This window comes from Plectropomus leopardus, chromosome 10 (assembly GCF_008729295.1).
Source record: "Plectropomus leopardus isolate mb chromosome 10, YSFRI_Pleo_2.0, whole genome shotgun sequence".
In the NCBI taxonomy this organism is placed as follows: Eukaryota; Metazoa; Chordata; class Actinopteri; order Perciformes; family Serranidae; genus Plectropomus; species Plectropomus leopardus.
In genome coordinates, this window is record NC_056472.1 from 20922118 (window position 1) to 20929641 (window position 7524).

General features: G+C 41.0%; 1 long non-coding RNA gene across 1 annotated transcript; it reads right to left on the reverse strand.

Moving 5' to 3' along the window:
• Positions 1-367: 367 nt before the first annotated feature.
• On the reverse strand, positions 368-7115 carry LOC121948727. Its single transcript, XR_006106179.1, has 3 exons — positions 6923-7115; positions 4171-4321; positions 368-577 (listed from the first exon to the last, which is right to left on the reverse strand). It is a non-coding gene; the product is annotated as an uncharacterized LOC121948727 (long non-coding RNA).
• Positions 7116-7524: the final 409 nt, after the last annotated feature.

Sequence of the window (7524 nt, forward strand, 5' to 3'; positions counted from 1 at the left end):
GGCGTCTCCACAGTCTTTGAGTCAGATCCCCCCTCGCTCCTCCACAGCAACCCCCCCTTGATGGTTGTGCTTGCTGCTGGCTGTACAACAAATTTCTCCTTCGGGATAATAAAGATAACCTTGACCTTGACATTGATCTTGACCTCTTCTAGCTCCTGTGGGCTGCATTGTGCACAAGTAATGCCGATCATTCCCAGATCGTCTAAGTAATTTTACATGCAGCAGTTAAACCATTTTGGCTTAATGTGCCACTGAGCAACACTCATAGAAATGATTGGGGCCCTGCCTTCAATGCTGTATCCAGTTCTATTAATACATCCATGCTTCAAACAGAGAGTCCACAAACCACGCCACATTGATTGCATCCATTATTTTTTATACAGTCTTTGTTAGCACTTAGTGACAACCTACAGAGTATTATCACCAAGCAAAACAGTTCCTTTTTGGTGTCTTTCAGCTCATTGTTTTGATTTTACAGTCCACGACCTCACTGTTTTGGTTTCGTCTCAATGCTTTTATCATCCTGTTTCCAGCAGCAAGCAGCTGGTTCAAGCAAAAATGCTCGAAACCTTCCCACCTAGTAACAAATAGCAGAAAAAAAAAGTTAACAGACTAGCTTTAATGAAGCTTTAAGATGCTAAATATTTCCTCTACAAGTTGGTGGAGACCAAAACAGAGCTAAAAACAGTGTTTACACCTTAAAAAAAATAACAATTACTGCAGTTTAAAAGATATCATTTATTGTGATTATTTGTGCTGCTGAAGCTCTCTTCAAAATAACTCTCCTAATGTTACCCTTTGGATGTCCTTTCCCTCTAGAGGTTTTTAGCCATGAAAAGAGTTTTGATTTTATGTGCCCTGGTTTCGAGATAACTGAGGTTTTTGCCTCTGCACCAAATACAAATGATGCCAGAGGAATTTTGCTTGTGGTTCTGACAGCAATGAAAATTACGTATAAAAAATTCAACATTAACATCAAACAACAGCAACATCTCTATCCAGAAACAGTGTCCCCATTTACTCAGGATTATCCACAGAACCCACACTAAAATTTGATTCACTTCCAATGTGTTGAGGTGGAGATCTCAAAATATGGAGACATGAAGCCAAAACTCTGCATGGCGGGATACCAATAAAGAAATATGTTTTATTATATTTTGGTTGATACAATTCCTTAAAAAAAAACCTTTAAAAACCCCCTTTGGGTCTTTTAGCTGCAGGACTTGTCGCTCTGCTTCCCCTTGTCTGAAACAGAAATATATTATGCATATGGTCCATTTGCTCTCAAAGACCCTTACAGTATCATTATTAGTCCTGAACTCAGCAACATAAACCTTTGGTCAGACTCTTGATGTATTCCAGCACACGTAAGGAATCTGCCCTCAACTTAATGTTATCAGGCCTGAGCTTGGAAGGTTAAATAAGCCGTGACTTCGTAAATTGATGTGTGCCCTTGGTGTTGTTTGATTCAAATTCAGGATGGTCTTTTAACTCTTTATTTTTCCTACCCCCTCTGAATGAACATCTGTCCGACATCTGGCCGTAGCACTCGTCCTCCTCTCCTGACAGGAGTAGAGTCATGGAGTGCTAAACTAACCCTATCCTCTGACTTTCTTTATATTCACACCAAAAACTCCCTGTGAGCACAGGCAGCTGCTGCTTTTGCTTTCTACTGCATTAACAATTTAAGACCCTTTATTCGCAACAAGTCCTCATGTGGAATTCCAGCCAGAGGGAGGCAAGCTCAGGCTTGATTGGGAGTTACTCTAAATGCTTGGAAATGAGCCAGAAATAATGCAAGTCACATTTAAAATGACACATGCATGCAGAGTATGTGTAAATATAGTCTTAGTAAATTTTTAAAGTGTGCTCCTGCAACAGAGAATATATGAAAAAATCCAGTTGTTTCAAATTACTCTCCACTTCAGTGCCTCCTCCATGTTTCATCATTCATTAATGTTATCTCTCCTCGGCATAAGGTATAGATTATCATCGTACTGTAAAGCAACACTCCCTTAATTGACATCATCTCTGGCTCATTTCCTACGCTTTTTAAATCAAACTACAACAGATAGCCCCATTAAGTATGTATTGTAACTCATACAGGAAGCAGCCAAAAGAAAAGCCAGGGCTGAGCTGGACATTAGACGGCTTCAGTATCCAGTTTTGGACCACTGAGTTTTTTCAAATCTTACATATTTCGCTGTAAATTGTCTCTTTGGTTATGAGACGACAGATCTATTTTACATAAATTCGAGATAGTGGCAACAAAAAACTGCAAAAAGTGAGACTGTGTCTTAGGAGGAAAGTGTTGTGTGGGGAACATTTTACATTTCACACACAGTATGGTGTTTGGGTTTGAGTATATGACTGTCTCAGTAGCGTGTTTGACACGTCCTGTATAAACACCTCATAATGGGAGCAGAGGAGAATCATAACTGGCAAACTGTAAAAGGAAGCATAGCACTTCACAGCATGTGTGCGTGCCAAGTAAAACACAGGCCGTTCAGTCGTGGAGCAGCAGGAGTGTGTGTTACACTCTGTGCACCCTGAGTGTGTTCAGATATGAGCACCTGAACATCTATATGGATGGAATAGTTTGGAATAATGATTTGGTCTGCTATTGACTTCTATGTAAATGTATATCTTCAGTGTGTATGTATGCATATGTGTCTGACATTTGGTGAACACGTTTGCTTGCAGGTGCACTCAGAATCAGCTACTGTATGCATATTAATGCCCCTTTAGGGTGTTTTTAGCCTCTAGCATCAAGAAAAAAAAATCAAACAAGCTCTGTCTGAGGCTGGATTACCAACTGGGAAAGGTAGGCAACTGCCCCAGGGCCCCAGACTCTCAAGGGCCCAAAGCCCTGAGGTTGGCAATTATTTTTTGGTACTCTGATGTATTGATTATGGGGTGGATTTTAGAGATGGACTCCATTGATTTCACACATTAAAGTCTGGTCTTAGGCAGCACTGTATCATTGAAAATGAAAAAAAATCTGAGGGCATGGATTTTAAAAGAAGTGAGTTTACCAGACTTTTGTAGCCCATACCTCTTTTCTGCTTAAAGCTAAGTTCACACCACACGTCTTTCAAAGTCATCACATGTGTGCTGTTCACACCACACAACTTGCTATGTTGTACTGAGGAGTCTTAAAGCTGATGCGGTCACATACTATGAGATCTTTCACCTGGGGTGATCAGTATTTCATGTTCTCCTCCTAGTAGTTTCATGTTAATTATTAATTTGGCATTTTGCAATTGAAGGCCAAGGGCCCTCTGACACTTTTGACCTCTGCATGCTCCTCTGATACCTGTGCATACAACATCATTGTTCCTATAAAGTTAATAAGCTAATGACATACAGAGCCACTGGATGCAATAGTCCACCCCCCACCTTATCTTCCTTGGAGAGCACTGAATTGCAGCTTGTCTCTGTCCTCAACCTGTGTCTTGTGCTCTTATTGGCTGTAGCTCACTGACAAAGTCTCTGACAGGTCTACATGCTGGGGAGTGTTTGCAATGCATCAGTGAGTCTCATAGCACACATCTGTGAACCGTTCACATTTAGGGCTCAAGCGCCAATTTGCAAGCGTTGAGCCAATGCTGATTTGCCCCTGATCCGAGGCTTTTTTTGGGGAGCTCCAAAAATTGTCAGCAAGCGGAAAATCAGGACTTAAGCTGTGTTGCTTGAATTCGGCATTAGGATAGCTGCTCGAGGCAACATCAGCCGCTACAAGCATAACACACCCAAATCTCTGACTGAATTATCAGCAGTTGTCAGAGTTGTACTGTCCATAATGTAGGCACCAGATTTTGACAAGGAAGAAGAATTTGTGGAATAAAAAAGTTGATAGCTTTGTTTCTTCTTCAGTTGCTTTTGTATTATAAATAAAGGGGCTCTGTCTCATGCATTTGATAGTAATATATCTTACTTACAAAGTATTTTCTCTAAACATTATTATACATTCATTTAATCAATTTATAACTATTCTGAGTTGGAAAACAGCTTAACGGGGGCTTATGGCTTAGATTTTCCCTGGTGCCTGCTTGTGAGTTAATCCTGCCCTAACTTTGCCAAAAACAAAACAATCAATGTTCCTGTGACTACAAAGCTGTTTAACGTACACGTCACCTTGTTTATTGAGTTAGTTTGAAGTTCACTGACCTGGAGAAAGCCATCAGCAGGCTGCAACATCAGGAAGAGATTGACGGGGATCAGGTCAGATGAGTAGATCTTGTGTGGGGAAAATCATTCACACAAGAAAGGAGAGAAAGGCCATGGTTCCTGCGGAGGTGACCACCACACACCAGGAGTGCTGCAAGATCAAGGTATTGTCACAGAGAAGAAGGAAAGAATCATCAGCACATCAATCACTTGGTTTGACCTTTGGAAACCCCTGCACAGCTTCCTCATCAGAGTAACCTACAACCCCCTGGCCTGCATGCACCAATGGATCAGCAGAGAGGAGTGCTGAGCTGCCCCTCTCGACAATGCAGACCTTCAACACATCCTATCAGCAAAACAGACTCACTGTCTCAAGGGCACAACAGCTGGTGACATGTCCAAATACTGAAAAAGGAGGCCAAGACTCTAGAAATATGTAGGCAAGAGGTGAACAAGAGGAAGGATGTGCACGTCCAAAATTGTTTTCAGATGTTATAAAGAAGAGGCATGCAAACAAGAAAAAGCGTCACTAAGGGACTATAACTGTTGACCATTTCTGCTTCACATTGTGAGGATACAAACCACAATAACTCTTCAGGACAAAAAAGCATATCTATTTCCTCAGGATAGGAGGGAACACTGGAAGGAGCTACATTCATCTCCTCATGCAAAAATGACAATCGACCTTTGGCAGACAGATCTCCCACGGAGATCACCACATCCCTCATAGAGGCGTGGTCTTTGGCAACCAAGACGGTCTCCCCCCATTGAGCTCATCCTCCATATGAGGAGGGAAAAAGGCTACTTGAAGAGGCTCACAAATGGCAGCTGATTGCAAGGAGGCAGGCTCAAGGTTGTCATGTACCCTGTGAATAACAGTGGCAGGGTGTTGTCCCACCCACAGGAGAGTAGGTTAAGAGCTGGGGTTAAAGGAGCCACACTGGTGAGTTACCGTCCCAATGAGACAATTCTGCAAGACCACAGTTGGAGGTGCAACAGACAGCAAAGCCACACAAGACCTATTTATCTTAGTTGTTGGGGGTATATTTGTACTTGGTACTCTAAAGACCTTTCCACACTGCGTTTGTTTTTTTTTTCGTATCCGTTTTTTAAGTCTGCCATCCATTTTTTAAAGTCTGTATGCAGTCCTCCTCCTCCTCCTCGTCCTCATAATCATCCACCTTAATGTTATTATCTGAACTGTTTAAAGTGATACTGAGCGTGCCGTTCTGCTCTCTTATCACTGCTTTGTCCTGCTACCACATTTTTAACACTGTTTTCTTGGTCAAAAAAATTCTTCCTTTTGATGCTAAAAAAGACACAAAATGTAACCTGTTCCGTAAACTTTTGAAGGACGAAAGTTTAGGAGTCAGTGTGTCAGCATGTTTGAAACAACGTGAGGTTGTATTTATTTCTAAGAGGTGTAACAGTTTCAGATGAAAAGAACAGACTCAGTGTGCAGAGGCCTCAAGCCTTGTTTCAACCTGAAGTTCCCCAGATTTAAATCCCAGAGAAGCTTTTTAAAGAAGTTCTTTCAGCCCACTGTTATCTGTGTCTCCATTGTGGAATAAAGACCCGTGAAGATTAGACAAATTAGTCTGCTGAGGGATGAAAAAGCAACATGACAGGATGAGGGCTGCTGGTAAGTGCAGAGTTGAACACACTCTGCAGCCTACAGTTCGGCGTGCCTGCTCATTTCATATAAAAAAAAACCAAAACAAGCAGCAGCCTCCAAGGCTGAAAAATGAAGCTAATGCAGGTGTGCCAAAAACTGCAGTTCATGGACTGGCCACTCGAGTTTGGCTCTGAAACAGAGTAAATCCCCATAGACCCCTGTGTTAAAATGCCGAAACATTACAGCAGAAATAAACATGTGCAAAGCCTGGCACAAAAAAAGGTTTTTGGTTTCTACAGCTAATTTAACATTTATGACAGCTGTGCAGGGGTGATTTTTCTATATCTCACCAATTTAAATGTTATGAAGGCCCAAAGTTACGCATATTTAAGGACGAGCCACTTAAGCTACAGGCTGTCTGCAGGGCCTTGCTTCCATGTGTGAGTCAGATCCACCTCTAGCTCCAAATATGGTCACTTCTGGCTCCGAAAATCCAAGATGGCGACAGCTGAAATGTTTGACTATAGGCAATTCACATACCAATGCGAAACATCATGATAGCCGAGTCCAATATCTATATAGGTAGATGTAGGTCTACAGATGTAATCAGGGTCAGACTGGGAAAAAAAATCAGCCCTAGTATTTTTCTCAAAACAAGCATTTGCTCGCTCGATTATATTCCACCATGTGTTCACCTGTATGTAAATAGTGTTAATAAAATGTGCACTACAGGAACAATAATAGTGCAAATAACACATATTGACATAGGGTAAGTTACTGTTATATTTCACCCAGACCATAAACAGCAATCTCTCATTGGATAGTCAATAGTTAACAGGTGTGAAGGCCAATTCACTGATAGTGAAACATATAAACTAACATAAAAATGACAATGACCAGCATAAACAGTACAGGACAAACACATGTAAAAACTAACAAAAAGTGACGTTTGTGTCATGTAACAGCAAACGTATTTAACTTAAGTACTGTGATGGGAAATGTAAGAGTCAATACACGTTCACCTGCGTCTCCAAATGATTTACTCAAAACGTACAATTAAAAGAAATTAACATGTATCTTTTCGCACACTCAACTAACACCAACACAGAAAACAAACTTACGACAGAGTATATTTACCTGCATCATCTGTCCACGTGACTCTCTCCTCCTCTTCACGCGCTGCGGACTGATACTGTCGTTGGAGCACGAGCCTGCAGTGCTTTTTTCTTTTTGTCTCTGGCCTTTTCTGCCCAAACTCTTCATTTTTGGTTCCTATATCCATCTGATTTGTGTTTTTCTGTCTCGTTTTCATTCACTTCCTGGTTAACCTCTGACATCACCTGGTGGACCGATCCATTTGAAGGGGTGGGTGGAGGTGGCCGGTACCACTGCACCAGCCTTATTGCTAGCGATTGATAGGCCATTGATAGTTTTGGGACCTTTTTTTTTTCACCGACACCGGCCCATGCGACCCACAAAGATTTTTTGTTTGTTTGTTTGTTTGTTTGCTTGATAGATTGATTGTTTGTTTGTTTGTTTTTAAGAAAGACAAAAATGAAATAAAATAGACACGTTTTGAACACACACAGGGATTTAATAGGTTACATAATAAAGTTGTAAGAAATGCATAAATTAATATTAAAGTCAAGTTGGATACTGTTTTAAGATCTATATCTGACTTTTTGGAAGAAGTATATGAGGGCAATGTCTTCAAAGATTTGATTTTACATATGGAAAAT